Source organism: Haemorhous mexicanus, chromosome 8, assembly GCF_027477595.1.
Source record: "Haemorhous mexicanus isolate bHaeMex1 chromosome 8, bHaeMex1.pri, whole genome shotgun sequence".
Taxonomy (NCBI): domain Eukaryota; kingdom Metazoa; phylum Chordata; class Aves; order Passeriformes; family Fringillidae; genus Haemorhous; species Haemorhous mexicanus.
The window spans coordinates 23,350,869-23,370,172 of record NC_082348.1 but is presented as its reverse complement, the minus strand read 5'-3'; positions in this window follow the sequence as shown (position 1 = coordinate 23,370,172).

The following is a 19,304-nucleotide window of genomic DNA, read 5'->3' as shown; positions in this document are numbered from 1 at the left end:
TCTGAGATGGTCTTGCAAAAGAAATTGCAAATAGCATTTTTCATTCTAAAAAATTAAAATTTGATGTGTCATATACTTGTTTTCTTTCCCTGTAGAGAAAACAAGACTAACAATATCCATAAGACTGCTTATGATGCAAGTTACATCCTCAGTGGAAATGCAAGTGATTGGTTCTGGTCCTACAAAAGAAATGAAATTTTAGAGCAAAAACTCTTGATCTGATTTATGTATTTCTTACCTTTAATTGACAGTTCTTAATATAACTATTAAAAAAGTTATGTAATAAAAATCACTCATTCACAATGCAAAGGATTTAGAAATTTGTTCTGTATGTCAAAAATGTGTCATCTAAAGATATTTGGGTTTATTTTTTTTTCCTAGCAGAGCCTTAAATAATATTTCTAGAAGAAAACTAGGAAGAATACCAAGTGTATTAGTTAATAGTTATCCACTGTATAAACATAAATATACCATAGGGAGAGCCCAGGTACTATGCAAGGTATCCATTTTAGAAAGCACATATCTTTCCCCTGGAAAATAGGAGCACCTAACTTTTCTCTTTTACACATAAATTTGGTGCAGTAAATTATAATTCTGTTGTGACTACCTGATGTCTGGACTAAGAAAATAAGTATTCATCTTGTCCTAATGCATTAAAGGAAGAGATTTAAATTTTACACTCCTCTCTATTTCCATTTTTAGCATCAAGTTTCACTGAGATGAAATTATTTTCTCTCTGCCTTTTGAAGAGCTTACTGCAACTTCACAAAATCTCAAGACATCAGAAAAATACTTTTTTGTGATCCCTTTTGTTTATTTATAAAAGATTACTTAATGGAATTCATTCTCTCCTACTCTCACACTTATTTAAAAGTCGAAATCCAGTTGCCAAGCAAAATAAACACAGCAGGGTAAGCTGCTGTGGAAAAACAAGACATCAATATGTAATTTTGTTGAACTGACAAAGTGAAATCATAATATTAACCTAATAATAGTGTCATAGAAAGACAATCATAGCATTATTTATATATTGTAATAGATCTGTAGCCTTATAAGATAAATTCCTCTGGTTTGCCACAGAGATGCATGTTTTCTTCTTCACTGAAAGGTGTAAGTGATTTGTAAATGAAGCAGCATGTAGTAAAGGAGGTAAGGCAACTGGCTTTGTGCTGAATATTCTGTAACAGCCTTGGCTGCCTGGTACAGGGGCAGTCTTGAAGGTCTTGCTTGGAAAGTGCTGTTCTGCAGAGGTCCCTGGCAGGTCTTGTACCTGCACAAATGCTTTTAGTGTAGCACTGTGCCTGTAGGGGCACATCAGGCTTTCCTATTGATCTCAAAAGGACTTTTTCTAGTGAAATGTCCATAGAGAGGGAGATAGTTCAGAGATACAGAACTCTGCTGATCGTTGCACTGAACCAACATAAACGTTCAAGTAGCAAAACTGTTTTGCTAGATTACAAGTATTTCCATGTTATTTGCTTTTCTTATCTGATCTATAACACCAAAAACTTATAAACTGATCTGTCAAAACCTGGCAATAAGAATTCCTGAGGGGAGACATTCATGCTACAGTGGAGAATGTTTTTCTTTTTTTTTTTTTCCTTGGGAAGCAAAGTATCAGGTTTAGTTGTTCCAGCCTGTGTTGGATTAACAATACATTGAGCAAAAATAAGCAGAAATTGAAGCCTTTTCTGTTTTGGGAAGTTTGAGGAGTACAACTTAGGTTTTGTTTTGTTTTCAGGAGTTTTTCAAGTGCCTTTCTGGAGAACCTGCGTTCAGGGTTTATAAGGTGGGATTTGCATTTTTAGGAGATAGCCTGCTTTATTTTTTACAGCTAAATCCATGTACTAAACAGCACACTGCCTCTCCCAGTGAATCTGTGTGAAAGGATTTTTGTCATCCTAAGCTGTGGCACTTTGATTATCAGGGTTCAAAAACTCTGCAGAGTCTTTGAGATGATGAGCAGTGTTTTGCATAATTGAGCCCCTTCCTGGTCACCAAATGTAAGCACTAAGTGAAAATTCACTCTTTCCTCTGAAATACCTGTCTGTGTTGGACTTCTCCAACATAAGTGCCTAGTCTTGGATTGCCTGCCAGAACTGGTGAGCCCAAATACAACACTATTGAAAGGGTTTCCTTTAGTTACAGTGTCCTTAGGTACCAGAGAGCTGTAGAATTGAGGCTGCTCTGTTTGCTGTCCTTGCCACCACAGACAGCTGGGCACCTGGTGAGCTGATGCAGTGAAAGCCAGTTCTCAGAAAAAAAATATTGTACAGAGTAAAAATATTGTTTGAGGACTTTCCACAGATGTGAAAATACATTATCTCATTAAAAAAATTAATTCAGGATTTTAAGGCATTAGGATTTAAAGGATGTGTCTGTTGCCATCAAAGCACACAGCACTGCTCTCCATGCAGTGCTCAGGAAGAACAAGCTCTTGGTCTCTTATTTCCCCTCTCTGCTTAGCTGGTTGAGGAACATGTACAGCAACTCATCTGTGAGGTTTCTGTCCTGGCAGCAGAATTGACAGAGCGTGGTGTCTCCTGTGAGTCAGGATGATCTCATGTCCTCACACATGGGCTTTTTGGGATTATCAGAGCCTTAAGCAGTGCTAGCTTCTGTCACTGTAGCCCAGCTAAAACTTGGCAGTTCACTGGGAGCTTTAACATGTGAGATGGAAGTGCTTGGGTTAAAAGAATAACCAGGAACTCTAATACTTGAGAGGTTGTGCAGGTGCTTCTCCTAATCAAAGCACTAATGCCTTTCATATTATGCAAATCCCATTGTATTACACATATATAAACTGTACAAATATTGTAATTCCCTAAGTAATGGAAATAATGTGCTTTAGGAGGGAAAGGTCTTTCTTAAAGTGATAAGGCACTGTGTATAGAGCTGAGATGAGAATAAATGAGCATATTACAAGTCTCAAGTTATTCTTCATTGTCAACATTAAGCTGCCAGCTACCCTAGAATCTAATGTTTCATGATTTTTAATTATTGCAGTGTAAAGCTGCATTCTTCTGCCTCTCTGTTGTATCTGTCACGTGCTGCTCAGTGAGAGATCTGCTGCTGTCATGTGCTCTCTGCAAAGCCTTGACAAAATAATATATGGGAGTATATATGAGCATGAGCCTCTCCTGTAGCTACTGTGTCTTAGCACATGGCAAAGAGTTGACAGCTCCAAGTTCTCAGCTGACAAATCTTTCCATTCTCCCCCTGACCAGTCTTTCCATGAATGCTCTGCCAAGTTGACACCTTGGCAAACTGCAGCACTGTTAAATACTGAGTTACACAGCTGAAAGGTACAGCAGGTGGTACCAGTCACCAAATATGAAATGCAGATTTTAAGGTAGATGTGTGTCCAGGCATGTTTTATTTCGAACTATAGAAAGGGGGTGGGACTTGATTTGGTTTTTTTGGGGGTGTTTTTTTCCCCAGCTCACCAGAGTAATCCGAAGTCCTGCTCCAGGCTGTCAAAATTCTGCTCTCATAAATTTTTGTTAAATGAATTGACTGTTCCAGAACTATATTACCTCATGACTCACATACCAGTGAAGCTCAAATGTCTGGTGCTGATTTGGTTCTCCCTTCAGATGGCACCATATTATAGATGTAGAAACAGGGATGTTGGAAATAGTTAGCATTTTACTATTTATCTATACATGACGTTTTCACTAGAGACAGAAAAATCGGTTCCTTGGGCTAAATTTGTCTCTTCTCTTTTGTAGAACTTCACAAGAAATAATCTTCCCTAATGCATGCAGGGTGAAGCAGAATACAAACAGTTTTCCTGAGGTCTTTTTGATAGAGATGGAGAAGTTATTTTACAGTGAGCACAATTTAATATTTTGTTATAGCATACCTGGAAGTAAGAGGGCCATGCTATGTAGGAAGTAGCTAATGCTTTTATCTTATTTCTTGCTTTAAAATAATGAATTGTGTGCAAGGTAAAATCACCAACTGTAATAAATTTAAACAAACCTCCAAAGAATTATCTTCCTTTAGAAGTTTTGTTGTCTTCAAATTCTCTCTTTCTCAGTTTCTAAAGGGGGCCCAAACATTTTCAAGCTAGTCACCACAAACAGTGTTGAAAACTTCCTAATATGTTTTCACCCACATTTGCAAGTCTCTTTCTTATCAATTTAGAACAGAAATTAATTTACTTTCAGCAATTTTCAATAAACTAAAGGCTGAAATTCCTCTTTTTTGTCCTGATGGCCGGAGGAGGTATGTGAAAATTCAGTTTAGTGGTGAAGTATGGAGCAATTTTGCTCTCAAAATTACCAAAAACTCCTTTCCTGCCTCCTCTTTCTGGTTGGTTTGGTTGCTTTGGTTTTTGATTTTTTTTTTCTTACTCCTTGACAGCTAATTGCCCAGTGTGAGTAAAATTAAACAACTCAGCTTTCAGTCTCTGGCAGGAAGAGGACTTTTGGCTAAAACCTCACCAAAATTTTTTGAGAGAGAGCTATGTACAATTTCAATTCAGGCAGCAGTAAACTGAAATTGTCCATTGCAAGCAAAATGCCTTTTCTGTTTAACAGCAAGTGTCACCTTGTCCTGTGCAGTATGGGAATGGATTTCTGTGGAGGGGTTAAGAGCAGCACAGGGTTTACTTCCTGACAGCTTATAGAATTAGCATTTGAGCTTTATGAGAGTAAATATGTTATGTATGTAGAGGTTAATGTATAAAAATCACATCAATGCCTATGAAATCCTTAGATATGTCTACCTGCTATTAGGAGTGTGATTAAAATTAATGCCTTATTAAGCTACTACAGATTTAGTTTATCTGAAGAAATTTGGTTTTTGACAGCCTTAGGGGTGGATTTACTTACACACACTTGTAAAAAAATTTTGGTTTCAACATGGACAAGACCCCCTTTATGCACTTAAACTGTCATATAAAATTATTCAAAGACCTTTTTAGAAAGAAAAGTTATTTTAGTTTGATTTAAATTCTATTACCCCTTTTTGTAATGGTTGTATAAAAAAACTCATTGTCTTCTATTTTCTCATAAATGACACTCAATTTCAGACCAGTGAGTGGTCAGGTGCAAACATAGCAGTTGCTTTATGTGGGCCAGAGAACTTGTGATGTATTATCTTGTCTCAAACCTGTGTGATTAATGATTACAATGTGAAATCTGGATGTGGAAGTGACTGCATTTATGTGATGAGCAAGAGATAATTTCATGTTACCAAAATTCAGACTGAAGTCTCTCTCCAGTCAATGAATTTGGAGGGTAATTCAGGACAGGACTGTCCTTGAGGGCTTTTTGTCTTCCTGTGGGGGAAACTCTCCTGTTCTGGAATAGGAGCAATCAGGAGACAAAAAGCTACAAGAAAAAAGCTAAGTGATTTATTCCTCAATGGTAAATTTCTCCAGCTCTTGACCTTTTTTCTCTAGTATATCAGAAGGTGTCTGGGGTCTGATCACATAACCCAACACTTGAGGAAAACTTGAACTGTAATACTGCATGTGAGTTCGAATGCAATTGCACTAGATTTGGGAAGAGCAATGGTAAATAGCCACTCCTGTGGTCTAATTATGCTGCAGATCATATTCTTTACCAGTATTGTCACTAGGAACCAGATTTGTCTCATCCTAAGTGTTAGTTGCCTACTGGAGCAGCAAGTCTTTGAGTGCTGAGGGAATTTATAGGTATGTGCTAGGCAATCTTTAATTAGACAAGGGAAAAATGATTTCGTAAGAATTCAAAACTGCCCTCAAAAAAAAAACCAAAACACAAAAACACAAAAAAAAACCACCAAAAAAACCTCACAAGGCCAAGCAAAACCAAATAATCGAAAAAGCTGCTGCACACAAAAAACCAAAAACCAAACAATTCAAAACTGGCTTGACTTTTTCTCAGTCATTCTGAACATACTCTTGGAGATACTGACTAAAAGCTTGGTATATCCCAGCAATCAAGTGCACTGTGTGTATGACAGAATCCATGCAAACAAGCACTTGAAGATTTTATAAAAAAACCAAAACCATAGTGGTTTACACACTTGAGCTACGCAGCTGTTTCCCTGTTTAAGTTCTTCAATAAGAGATGCCTCAGACTGTCACCAGCTAGTAAAATTCATTTCCAGTACTCTGAGAGCATGGTTGTATGAATAAGGGTATTGTTGCTGGTAAGGCTGTTAAGAAACTGTGCTGAAAATAACTGAGGAAATCACCTTGTCTGTCTCAGCCCTACCTCTCTGAAATTTGGGTGTAGTAACAGTCTGATGCATAACATCTCATTGACAGCTTTGCTTTGTGCAGAGGGTAAAATGGGAAAGAAATCTGAGTGTCCATAACAACAGTGAGACGCAGATGACAAGATTCAATTACCATTAAAAAATTGCAGTTTGCTTCCTCTTTGGACTTGTTTCATGCAGATGGGCCAAGCTGGTGTTTAGAATCAAAGCAGACATTTGTAGTGTTACCTGATTAAGCATTTCACTCTTCCAGGAGAGTGAAATTTACACTTTTTTACACTTTTCATTATTCATTCAGGGTTATTTGGTGTTCCTTGGTTTTCTTCAAAAGCTGTTTTCTCTGGTCTCCAGGTTTTGTTGGACAAGAATTGCTTGTTGCTTTAGACTTGTGACTTCTTTATCTGCTATATTTGCTTTGCAGTTTTAACACTGACTTAATTCAATATCACTATTAATTCACTAATCTTATTGTTTGGAGCTCTGCTGTGATTTCATTTGCTGATAGTTCTGTAACATTACACATCAGATCAATAGAAATGGAGAGCATTTCAAATATTTCTTGAATGTCAACATCAGCTTCATTATTGCACTTTTCTGAGAAGTTACTGAGGAAAACCATTTAAGGTGTGACCAACTGAAATTGATTCGGGTCCACTAAAAAATTCTGAACTTGTGATGCATTGCTGGAAATCTCATATCACATCTCACACAGAGCAGAAAGCAAAATCTGAAACAGGTGATTTGTGGCTCCTTTTCTCTAATCCTGAAAGTTCTAGCCAATTCTCCTCCATATATTCCATCCCCATCCTGGTTCTGAGAAGGTATGAGCTTGTCATATTACCCATTTTGCTCCCTTTGGAGGTCTTTGTTCAAATCAGACCCACTCTTAACTGAGGGGATTTAATCCAGCTAAGATTTCAATGCACTGATGGTTATTGGTATGCAAAAAAGCTTTATTCAAATAATACTAATGATCTTAAAATATATTCAGTGTTCTGTGCCAAGTAGAGACTTTGGCATTGCTGCTGGCTGCCTCCCTTGATACTGAAAAGCTAAAGGAAATGCAAGTTTGCTTTTTGCCCTGGGGAAAAAACTCCTAAGTTTATATTGCCATCTATTTGTGGAGTAGACAATAGAAATATTTCTAATTAGGAAAAAATTGTCAGGCAGCTCACATACCGGTGATTGCACAAACTGGGCTGGGAGGGGAAACTCCCTTTGGCACAAACACTGAGTTGAAATGAGCTGAACCTTGGCTGGTGTAACAGGGCTGGTCACTTTGGAGCTGCAGGCTGTCAGTCCTGAGCTGAGGAGCAGCTCCCCAGGACCTGCCCCAGTGCCTGGCAGGTGACAATCGGGCAGAGGGATGGGATTGTCCACCCCTCACTGGACAGTGGGCAGTTGTTAAAATGGTCACATTTTGGTGGAAATTGTGTTTTTTAACAGACAGGACACCAGGGCAGCCGTGGGAGGGTGCAGGTGCCCTGGGCTGTGTGCCTGTGCTGCAGGGCTGGTGCTGGCAGGGGACACTGCCAGCCTGGCCTCGGGCACCCTGCCTGCAGTGCTGCCACTGGGGCTCTGCTCCTCTGCTGCAGTGTTGGGGGTTCTTCACACATTCACCAAGCTGCAAGTTGTGCTGGCTGTTTCTACTTAAACTTACTGATGCATTAGAGCAACAAAAATGTCAAAGAATTAATGTCTTGTAATCGGCATCCTCAAAGTTGGCTTCCTTCAAATTCCTTAGTTCTCAGGTGTGAAAACCTGCTCTTGTGGGGATCTTACCTCTGACATTTTCTAGTCAAGAAGGGATTTCCTTTGAAATACTTCTCAGCTGCTCCAAATAGGACAGTTCTTATTCATTGCATCCCTGTAAGACAAACATTTTTTTCCTCTTCCACCTTTCCACTAGGGGAGTTTTATTTCATGTATGAAAAGATCAACTGGAGCAAGAAAAGGGAAGCATGAGACAGACAATTCCTGTAAAAGATTAGACAGTTATGTAATTTAAATTAGTCTTGCAATTAATTTGTACAGGAAATGAATTAGGGTGGTTAGCTTTTATGAAAAAGGACTTGATTGTGCTTTTTATTGTTAATTTCATTCATAGTTTTTATCTTTTTCCTCTTTTGTTTTTTTAACCTGTATAGGATTAGTTTTTAATTAATTCAAACTCTGCATAGATTGATTAGTGACTTTTAATCTTTGTCCTCTTCTCCCTCTACATCTGAGGCTTGCTAGTTCATTGTAATTTTTTAAAGAAATATGCTGCTTACCAGCTTCCTTTCTGCTACCACCAGTCATGACAGTCATGACACAGTATGAAACTGAAAGCTGCTGTAATCACTGAGTTCAGGCTTCTGGATAATGGCCTGGCCTGTATGTAGAGCAGTTTTTGAAGCTGTATTTGTGCTCAACTACTCAGTGGATTAAAGCAGAACAGAGTTCTGACAATACCACTAGTCAGGTAAACTAGAAAAAAAGGAATAAACATAATAGTATATATTGTTTTTCTTTCTAAATTCTTTCTCTTATGAATACCTTTTTAATTTCCCTGGAGAACTTCAATATATTAAAAAGAAAAAAAATTGTATTCAAACCAATGAAATTATAGAGCAGCTCTGGTAAAGAAGCAGCAAGGGTAATATTAAGAAGGCAAGGGTTAATTTTTTTCTTTGAACACATAACACATTCCTTCAAAGTTATCCTGCTCTCCCTGTGACTACAGCACCCCTATTGACATCATCTGGAGTTTAATACAAGCAGATACTGTTGAATAGACTTCAAGGGAACCTGTCTGATGATCAGGGAAGAGAATTTAACTCTTGCTTCTTAGCACTGAGAAAATAAAAATGATATATGGGAAACTCCACTTGTATTCACAGCTGGCAAGAGCAGCCTTACACACACTCTGTGGCCTGATTCTGTTTCCTGGGTAAAGAACAGATAGAACATTGATCTCCAACGATCCAATTTAAATGAGGGCTTATAATATCAAAAAGCCCCCTCAGGAAATGGCAGGAGTGCAGAGGCAGGTGTGGCTGGAGTGTAAAACATGTCATCCTATAGGAAGGGAATCTAATTACCTTTCCCAGACAGGAGGAAGCCCTGAAGTCTGCTCATCTGCACTTTTATTCTGATGCTTTAAAAGCCAGTGGGAACAATATTACCTTAATATTTTTAGTGGCCACTTTATCCCAGCAGACCTTAAACGAGATCAGACACCATTAATCTGAGTTACTCAGGCTTTTCAAAAGATTTAGCATAAAACCAGCAGAAAAGTATAAAGCCAGCAGAAATGCAGAGTGTGCCATGCCTGGCTGGGTGGAACTGTGTGTTCTGCCTGGTGCAGGTCAGCCTGGTACCTCAGCAGCACCAGCCCTGCAGTCCTTGACCTGGGAACCAGCCCTGTGCACCTCCCGCAGAGTAGAAGCAGAGAAAGCAGCATCCCTGAAATTCACACAAAGTGTTAATTTCCTGTGCAAGTCTTAGGAAAGGTGGGTGTGTGGAGGGCCCTGTGCCCAGGAGGTGATGGAGGCAGGGACTCCTTGACTGCAGACTTCATGCAAAATGAAGGGTTTTTTTAAGTTATCTTTGGAAGTTGCGTTTAAATCCCGTGTTCTGTAGCTGAGGTGGAAATGCACCTGCTCTCATGTAAGGAAATATTTTAATTATGGGTTTTGGCCCGTGCATTTTTGTACTTTGAATATATAAGCAGTGGTAATTGCCCAGCAGGTGAATAGTGGAAAATGGTGAGTGGTGTGTGTGACACATCACAAGAGCCTACAGTTGGGCTGATTAGTGCTGACAAGGGAATTCTCCTAATCCTGTGCTACCTGCAGGCTTGTGCTTCTCATGTTGGATTGACACTGAAAAGCAGGAAGACAAACCTTTAGAGGATGTCATTGTGGTGGGAAATATTTTCATCCCTTGTGTTCAGTGGGTGTCTGACCCCATGTGCTGTTACCACCCTCTGTTGGCTGTCACTGCACTAAATGGCAGTAGAGCTGTTACCTTTTTTCACACTCCAGCATGCTTTAGTAATGGACAGTAGTAGAAATTTCCTTCCAATGAAAGAAGGAAAACAAACATTGTCTTAGCTGTTGCTGGAGGTTATAGTCAAAACATTGTTTTCTTATCACTTGATAGAAACAAATCTGGCAAAATATTGATGTGCATGTTGCTTTACATCTATCTTTGTCATTATTCATAGCTACCCCCACCCATAATGCTGAATTTCCCCAAGTGCCATCTGTCACTATCGTCTGTGATTAAAAAAAATAATTAGAAATTGGTCACAAGATTATGTACAGCATCTGTGGGTGCAGGAGCTGTGATAAAACTGTCCTTGCTATTAATTTTGATTGCAAAATCCTACAGTGGGTAGAAGTAAAGGATAATCTTCCTCCCATCATAGCAGGGGATAGCTGAATAAATGAATGTAAGCTACACCTGCACATAAAATACACATCAATGTACATTGGAATTTAAGATCTGCTTTACTCTTGCAGTTTTTTATATTTCATTGGTATACAGTAAAATTCAAGAGGCCTTCATTAAGACTGCAATTCAATGGCAGATTGGCCTACTGTGGAAAAAAATTTAGGATGCCACAGCTTTTATTAGCACTTTCAAAATTGCACCAAATGAAGTTTACAATTTTTGCATTTTCTTTCTGAAAATACAAAGATGCTCATTATGATTTTTCTGCTCCCTATTTATCACTTATGTATCAACTCCTATATGATTCAGTATTTTCTTTAATATGGAAAAAAGAATAAAGACAAAAATTTTCAAGCAGAGTGAGTTCTTTTAAATGTTTGTATGATCTCTTTATGCAGAAATCCTTTGCTTGCACAAAAGGAGCTGGGATGGAAAGAGGATGGTTACAATACCATCTGTGACAATATATAACTGTAAGCATTACTGTGTTTTTAGACCAGATCCTAATGATTAACTAGTCAGTCTCATCTAGTAGATGTCTTAACTTCTAGTAGGGTAAATATAATCTATACTTTTAAAGAAAAATAGATATGTAAAGGTATCTGCTTCATTAAAAATAATAATGCTGTTTACAGAAGTATTCACGGATTTCTTGTAGAGTTTGATCTGATATGCATAGACTTGACCTTGACAAAAATGTGTGATTATCACATGACTTTGAAAAAAGAAGTTAATGATGGTGATCTGCTCTTGGTCTAAATGCTGCTTTGTCTCTTTTGTTTCTGAATAAATTCTGCTGTGGATAACAATGGGTGCTCATATGTCAAGGTGTCTAAATCCATAGTTCTTTATAATGGCTGGAACCAAATGTTTACCTGCTCTTTCTGGAATAAAGCCAGTGGTAGATTTCAGAATTAGTAGGTATAAGAATCAAGGATATGAACCTCTCACTTGATGCCCTTATTACTTCATTAAATCAAAGTACTCAGCTCTAAGCCCTTTGTAATTTCATCTATATCTTGGACTAAAGTAAATGTCATGAGAAAGGATTTTCTTTTTTTTTTTTTTTTTTCCCTCCTGTTAAATCATCTCAGGCTACTACAGGAGAGTCTCATTGTTGTGTAAGAACTGAAACTTTTATCCTTATAATATACATGTCCTCCATCAAATGAAAGGTACGCAAAGAAGATTAATTCAAAAAACCTTGGAGTGTTGCAGTGTGGGCAAATGTTTGTGTTTGAGCACTTAAAAGTGGTGTCATAGTAGACATAGGTTAACTCTATCAAATTGTGGAAGCAACTTTCACACACCAGGAAAACATGCCTAACATCTGTAAAGTAAGTGAAGTGAGCTTAGAAAAATATTGAATATTATGGTTCATTGGCTGCTTCTCTTTGTGTTGCTTAGTCATGAAGAAACAGGTGGGTTTAGTTTTAGACCTTTATTCAAGTCACTGGAGCATACATGCCAAACTGAAATGTATTTCATTAAAAAAATCAGTTCTATCTTGTCTAAGTGATCCTTTTGTTAAGAAGTAAAAGTTTATATTGGCTATAAAATGAACGCAGGTTTAGTGTTGCTCAGGTCTGTCATTTCTCACTCATTACTCCAGGAGCAGTAATCCTGTGAGGTACCTGAGACATTGCTGTAGGCACAGCAGTCTCTAACATGAAACCCAAACCAAACTCTGGGGAAATGCTACTCTTGGGTGAGAACTTGGAGTCTGCAGCAGCCTCCAGAGCCAAAGGAATTTTGGCTTCAACAGGTCAGAGGAGGGATGTGCTGGTACTTTGGATTCAAGAGACAGTTTCCCAGCTCCAGACAGGAAAGACTGAGTTTAAATGACTGACTGCTGGATATCCCCAGAGAGGAGCTTTAATGAGCCACAGAGGAGTTTGGGAATCCAGTTTGTGATGTGTAATAGGGATGGCTGAGGTTGGGCCTGGGCAGGGATGTGACTTGTGTTTGCTGCCAGGAGCCCTTACTGATGTTCAGATGTGATGGAAAGTGCTGCTGTGCTTCTTTTTTTTTTTTCTTCTTTTAATCTTCTGACTGAAGCCTCTTCACCTTTCTCCTTGCTCTTTATTAGCTCAGACTTCTGATTTGGGCTCTCCAATGCAGAAACTGTGTGGTTTTACCACTGTTGCTGCCTGAGATAGGAAGGGTGTTCCTCAGACTGTTTTCCCTTTTCTGACTGAAATGCAGACTGCTGCTGAACAGAGTCCTTTGACAGCAGGGGGTGGAGGGAGAAATCAGAAAGAAAACCTTCCTTAAGAGCTAAACTACTTTGTGGTTTTAAAACAAAATCTGTACCATTCATCTTTGTATTAGAAACCTGCACATCTTGGGGAGTGGAAATGTTTTTACAGAGTGTTTGGAACAGATATGAGCTTCTCCCAGCCCTTGCTCCAAGCTGAAAGAAGGGTTTAGGTGCATCAAGTATACCTCTGAATAAATTTTAGTGATTCAAAAAAAGAAAAAGGCTATCATGTAAATGTATGGGAGATTTTTTTGTTTTTCACCTTGACAGAAATCAGCAATAGGAACTACAGCAGCCCCTTCAGAGTGTTGGAAGGGCCAGGTGTCTGCAGAAAAAGTCCCGTCCCCTGGAGTGCTGGGCTTGTTAGAGTTTTGTCTGACTGTGCTCTGTGAGGTTTTTCTCAGTTTTTCACTTAAATCAGAGATAAAAACATAAAAATGGAACAGTCAAACACCATTTGAAGGGCTGCACATTTTGCAGAACTGAATGGATTTATACCACAGCATCACCAGAGAATTTTTTTCTGGCAGCCTTGTTCTTACTTTGTTCAGGATATGCAAAACATCCTTAAGCCCCTATGAACTCAAAGGGCCTCTGGCAGGCAGTTTTATAAAAATTGACTCACTTCTCATTAATTATTTTTGTGAGGAAATTTCTATGGCTTTGGAAATGTACATGGCAGCCAAGGCCTCTTAGTGCAAACTGTCTCATCCAAACATGTTCAGGGATGGAAGGGGAGTGTTTTGTCCTGATGCTGTCGTGGGTATCTTGCAAAGATCAAGCCTGGTTTTTTGGGTCAGCATTGGGTCAGTGAGTAACAGCTTTGGCACAGCAGGCTGTGCTTCCTGTTGATTTGCTTCTGTGCTGTAGGGACAGTTAAGTATGTAGAGGGACAGAAAACAACCCCACAGCTTGCTGGTTAGAGGACTTGCTTGTGACAGTTTAAGTCCTGAGCCCAAACTGGAGTGGAAGAGCAGGCTATCCTGGTGCTTGTGGCCTCTCCTGCAAAGGCACAAGGTCACTCCTTACTGGAAGGTGTTTCTGGTCCCTTTAGCCCAGATGACTCTGCAGTTTTTCCTCCCAAAGAAGTGTTTGCCAAAGCTGTTCACTTTGCTCTGAGACCAGCTTGGGCAGGAGCAGTGTCTTTTCTATGTCTTGAGGGCCAGAGATTGACCAATTCCTACCATGCTCTCCATCAGCTGATGCTGGCAGAGCCCTGGCAGCAAACCCACCTCCTCCTGCAGCTGGTGAGTGGCATCCAGGTCGTAGGGTGGCTTCAGTTCCAGCAATGATGGGCCTTGAAATGTCTTGCAAGATAGGCTTCCTTTAGGAAGGTAGAGGCTATAAAAAGCAGCCCCATAGCAGGGGATTCTTCTTCAAAATAAGTTGGATTTTTTTATTGGAGTTCTGTCATTGTATGTGAGCACACAGGGATCTGCTGCTTCCTGGGAGCTGAGAGTCCTAACTTTGTATGAGAGAGATTCAAAGTCTTCTCTGACTTGAATAATTCTAGCATGAAAGTAATGTAGCTGTTTTTGAAAATAGGTCAGATGAAGAGAAATGCTTTTCCCCTTTCTTCTTTCCTCCCCAGTGTGTCTCCCAAGGCAGAACAGGGAAGGGCTGGTTTGCAGCACGCAGCTGAGAATGACTGGGGCAGAAAAAGGGGCTTGGCTGGTACAAACCTTGTAGCAGTTCTGGGTAACTTGGCCAGACCCTGTAACCTCGAGTCTTTGTGGTCAGAGGTACTGTGGCCTAGGGCTCCCCTTGCACCACAAGTTTTTTTAATGCATGACAGGATTAGAGGGAGATCTCTGTATTATAAAAGGAAATGGGTTTGGTAAATCTGAAAAAAATGAAATCTGTCAATAAGATTCCAAGAACAAAAGCAGTGTTTTGTAAATGTTTCCTTTCTTAAAAAAAATACTGCTTTTACAATATAAGACTCTCTTCATAACCTTAAAACTAGCTGCAACACCTTTCAGTTATCAGTTCTTAGTGATTTTAAAATTCCATTTGACTATAATAATACTTGCTAACAATATGAAAGTACTTAATTTTAAATTAAAAATTACTGCCTCTTAAAAAGATAATTATCTTATTCTTGTTTTTAGAACTCTAACGTAATATCTTTCCAAGTTTTCTTTGATTTTTAAATACAACCAGTATGCAGATTTAATGCCAATTTATTTTTAATGCTAAGTCTGCCTATAAACTTAGAACTAAATGTAAACCAGAAATCCAGGAATATAATTGTCACGTAAAAGATTTTATAGTCAATAAACAAGAGCACAACTGTGAAATACAGGAACTATTCTAGAATGTATTTTTTTCCTTCAAGAGGAGTAGAGACTGATACAGATTGGAGAAGCAAGTGCTTCCTCAACCCCTTGAGTAACCAGTTCAGGAATAGCCCTGTTGCTCGCTTTTCAGAGTGGCCTCACAGATGTAGAGTGAGGTCTGTGGAGCTGCACTGACCCTGCTCTATCTCCCTCGAGACTGCAATCCTTGTTTGGTTTTCAGGCTGTTTGCATTTTCATATTATAGCAGCATGCATTGAAAGAGCCCTCTGTGCTTCATGTGCTGCTTTTCAGTGTCACCCTTAGACACCTGCATGGGGATGTGGAAGTGCTGGGATTGTGGCCAGTGTGGCCCAGCTAAACAGAACATTTTTCACTGCATGGGCTGGAGATGCACATTTCCCATCAGTGCCAGCTGTCAGGCTGGGCTGGGAACGAGTGTGTCAGTTCCTGAGCTTTCCTAACACTTGCTCAATCTCTGATACATTACAGAGTATGACCAAGCCAGTTAAGACACTTTACAGGACGTGGATCACACTCAGAGTGTGCAGGCTCTGAGCTCAGAGCAAGACAAGCCTCATTGCCTTTAAGGGTTCTCATCACGCAGCACGCCAGGACAATGGCTCTGTGGGGAAAATGGCTCCGTGGCTGGCAATGCACAGGATGTAAAGCAGGAGTGGGATGCATTTCAAAGAAGCTTTCTGCCTAATGTTTATTTGAAATCCACAGACTCACTTAATCAAAGAAGGAAAAGTGAATTGAATAGGTTCAGTGTACCTGGAGCAAGTAATTAACTATTGGTTTTCTGACAAGATCAAACTTGATGGCCAAAACCTTTGAATAGCAGTAGAACAGAGAAACTGACTTGATTAATTAAACCTGAGGAGGAGTGCCTTCCTCCTCACTGCTGCTGTCAGGGAGATGGGAGTCCAGGGGGGCAGGAAGAAGCAGTGGGGGTGCAGTACTGCTCCTCAGAGAGCAGGGACTTTCTTTCAGCAGAGATTGGGAATGTAATGAGGGCATTCCCACAGGGAAGCTTTAAACCTGCTAAGGCAGAAATTTGACAAACAGACCCAAACCCCACATTTTCCCATGACTGTTCTGATTCTCCATCATGTTCCATATCAAATGCTAATAATAATGCTAATAAATGATGCTTTAATCTGAAGCAGTTCAGCCACCTCGTGGTCTCAGCACTGCAGGAGCTGGGAGGTGGTGGGCTGTAGACAGAGCAGTGGCTGCTCTGAGCCCTGGGCAGAGGCTGTTTTGGGAGATATTACTGGTGCTGCTTCTGCTGCCTTCTCCCCTTACCTATGCACAACTCTCAGGACAATTTTTTCCAAAACTGTTGTTTCATCCCTTATGAAAAGGAAAAAGCTTTTAAATATAGCAATTTTGTAAGATAACTTTTCATATTTCTTATCCACTCCTCATTTGCTCTATGAATTAAGAACTTTTAAGTTTAAAATCAGTAAATTTAAAAAAAGAGTAATTTATATTCCTGATATTTACTTAATTAGACTTCTAAAAGTACAGTACCAACTTGTAATATGTTTTTTGAATAAAGTAAGTCACAATTTTCTAAAGTTAATATCTTTTTCTGAGATCCCTGCTATAATTCATTTTTTTCCCTTTGCTATTGTTTCCAAACATGCTCTGGTCTCAATAACATTTGTGCTAAAGTTCAAGCCATGGTTATCAGTCAGGCAGGACAGGAATCAGCCTGGATCTGTGTATTCTCTCCTCTGTAGCCACAACAGCACCCTGGTGGCTGCTTTCTCCACCTGCATGTTTCTCAGCATCTGCCCTGTGTGGCTCTCCAGTGGCTGAACCACCACTTTTTGTATTCCCTGTGAAGTCTGGTCCTTTAACATGCATCAGTGAAGCTGAGAGGGTTTTATTCCCTACTAGAAAAATGTTCACTGTGGCAACAATTAGGGAAACTGGAATTAGGGAACACATTTGAAGCTCCTGCTGAACTGCTGTTTCTTGGGATGTTCCCTTTCTGTTCCATGAGGGCCATATCCTGAAGCTGAGTCTGCTGTGGTGTGTATGCCAGTACACTTATTTTGCATGTCCTTTTGTACACCCTTGTATGTGTTGCCTGCAAGCCTTATTTGCTTTATATATTTTGACTTTAAACATGAGAGAAGAGAAAGCACAACAATTCTCGTGACCTTTCTTCGCTACTTGGTATGTCTAATTTCTGCAAATAAGCTGGATTACTGAAAGCAAAACTTACCATTTTGTTGTGATCAGACTAAAAGAGCTACGTTTTCTCATTGGTAAGGCCCACTTTATAGAGGCTGTACTTGAGTTTCTCTAAAATTGAAGTGCACAGACAGCAAGATCTTTTGTGTCCAGTCTGGCTGAAATGCATTGAAAAAGTTGTATTTCTGTTCTTTTCTGCTCCATTACCAATGCAATGGAAGGTTGTTGCTTACAGCATAAGTTTAACACTCAGTTTCTTCTTGGCAAATTGGTGATGAGATGAGGAAGGAGTGCTGTGACAGAGGTCTTAGAATGAGGGAAGAGGTGAGAATCTTGACTCTGTTTCAGAAGGCTTGATTTATTATTTTATTGTTTATATTATATTAAACTATACTAAAAGAATAGAAGAAAGGATTTCATCAGAAGGCTTAGCTAAGAATAGAAAAGGAATGAACAACAAACGTTTGTCTCTGACTGAGATGGTCTGGACAGCTGGACTGCGATTGGCCATTAGTTAGAAACAACCACATGAGACCAATCACAGATCCACTTGTTGCATTCCACAGCAGCAGATAAGAATTGTTTACACTTTGCTCCTGAGGCCTCTCATCTTCTCAGGAGGAAAAATCCTAAGGAAACGATTTTTCATAAAACATGGTCAGTGACAGAGTGCCCCTTCCTTTGAGCTCTTGCTGAAGCAAAGGATCAGTTGTAGACATCTTTCCTCCAGGTTTGGAGCTGCTGCAGGATGATGGGGCAGTGATATAGGGCTAAATGTGAAATCAGAATTAGTATTTAATAATTTGTACGTAACCTAGTATCGAACACATGAGCAGTGGTGAAACCACCAAAACTTGTGTACATTGTCTTCTGTATGTTCTGGTACCAGACTGTAGAAACCCTAGAGTCTGTTAAACATCAGTCAGCCCACATCACCATGTCATCTCTTCTACCCATAAAACCTGTAAGTTAATATAACACCAGGAGTTACAATGTGCAGGGCTCAAACCAGTCAGGAATCATGCAGGCAGCCAGGCCAAGAGAGCCATCCCTGCCACCTCCTGCCCCTGCAGTGGCTGCTCCTTTCCCTCCACACCTGTTTATTCTACAGTCTGTGTACCTCATGCATGGTCCACTGTCCCTTCCAGCCGGAGGTGAAAAGACACTTTTGGAGAAGTCCCATTTTTTAATTCAGGTGCACAGGGCCTGCAGCATTCCTTAGGAGTTTATCCTGGCCAGTGGATGGCAGGCTCCATGCAGCATTCCATGGGTTTTTTTGTGCCAGGCATGTTGTTTCTCAAGAAGTGACCTAGACTCCTAATTTCATCTTGTCTTACTCGTGACTCTCCCCTTGTTTCTCTGGCAGGACAGTGCAAGAGATGTGTGTTGTTTCAGACACTGATATTTCAGATGTGCCATGTAAACATAAGTACATTTACAAAGTTAACGTCGCTATAAAATCTGAATATGTTCTCATTTTTCTAATGTTTGAGCAGAAAATGTGAAATTAAATTATCTTATTTATCTTTGTACTTAAAGTGTGTGTAAAAATTAAAAGCCACTACTCTTTAGAAGCAAATATCAGTCTACTTTATCTTCCTGATGTACTGTAAACTGCACACACAGAGGAGGTTAGTAGCTGAATGGGGGATGATTATGAAGATGAATGAGTGGCCAGGAGACAGAGTCAGTTTAATGAGCTGAGCAGTAAGGAGGCTGTAATTTTTATAGATTAGCACTGAACTTGTCACTTACTGCCTGATACAACAACTTAGTTTCAGAATTACAGTATGTCAGAAATGAGCTCAACAAGCTCAAAACCAGTGGCAATCTGATTATCCTCTGTGTAATCCAAATTACAAGTTCTCCTGGATCTGTATTAC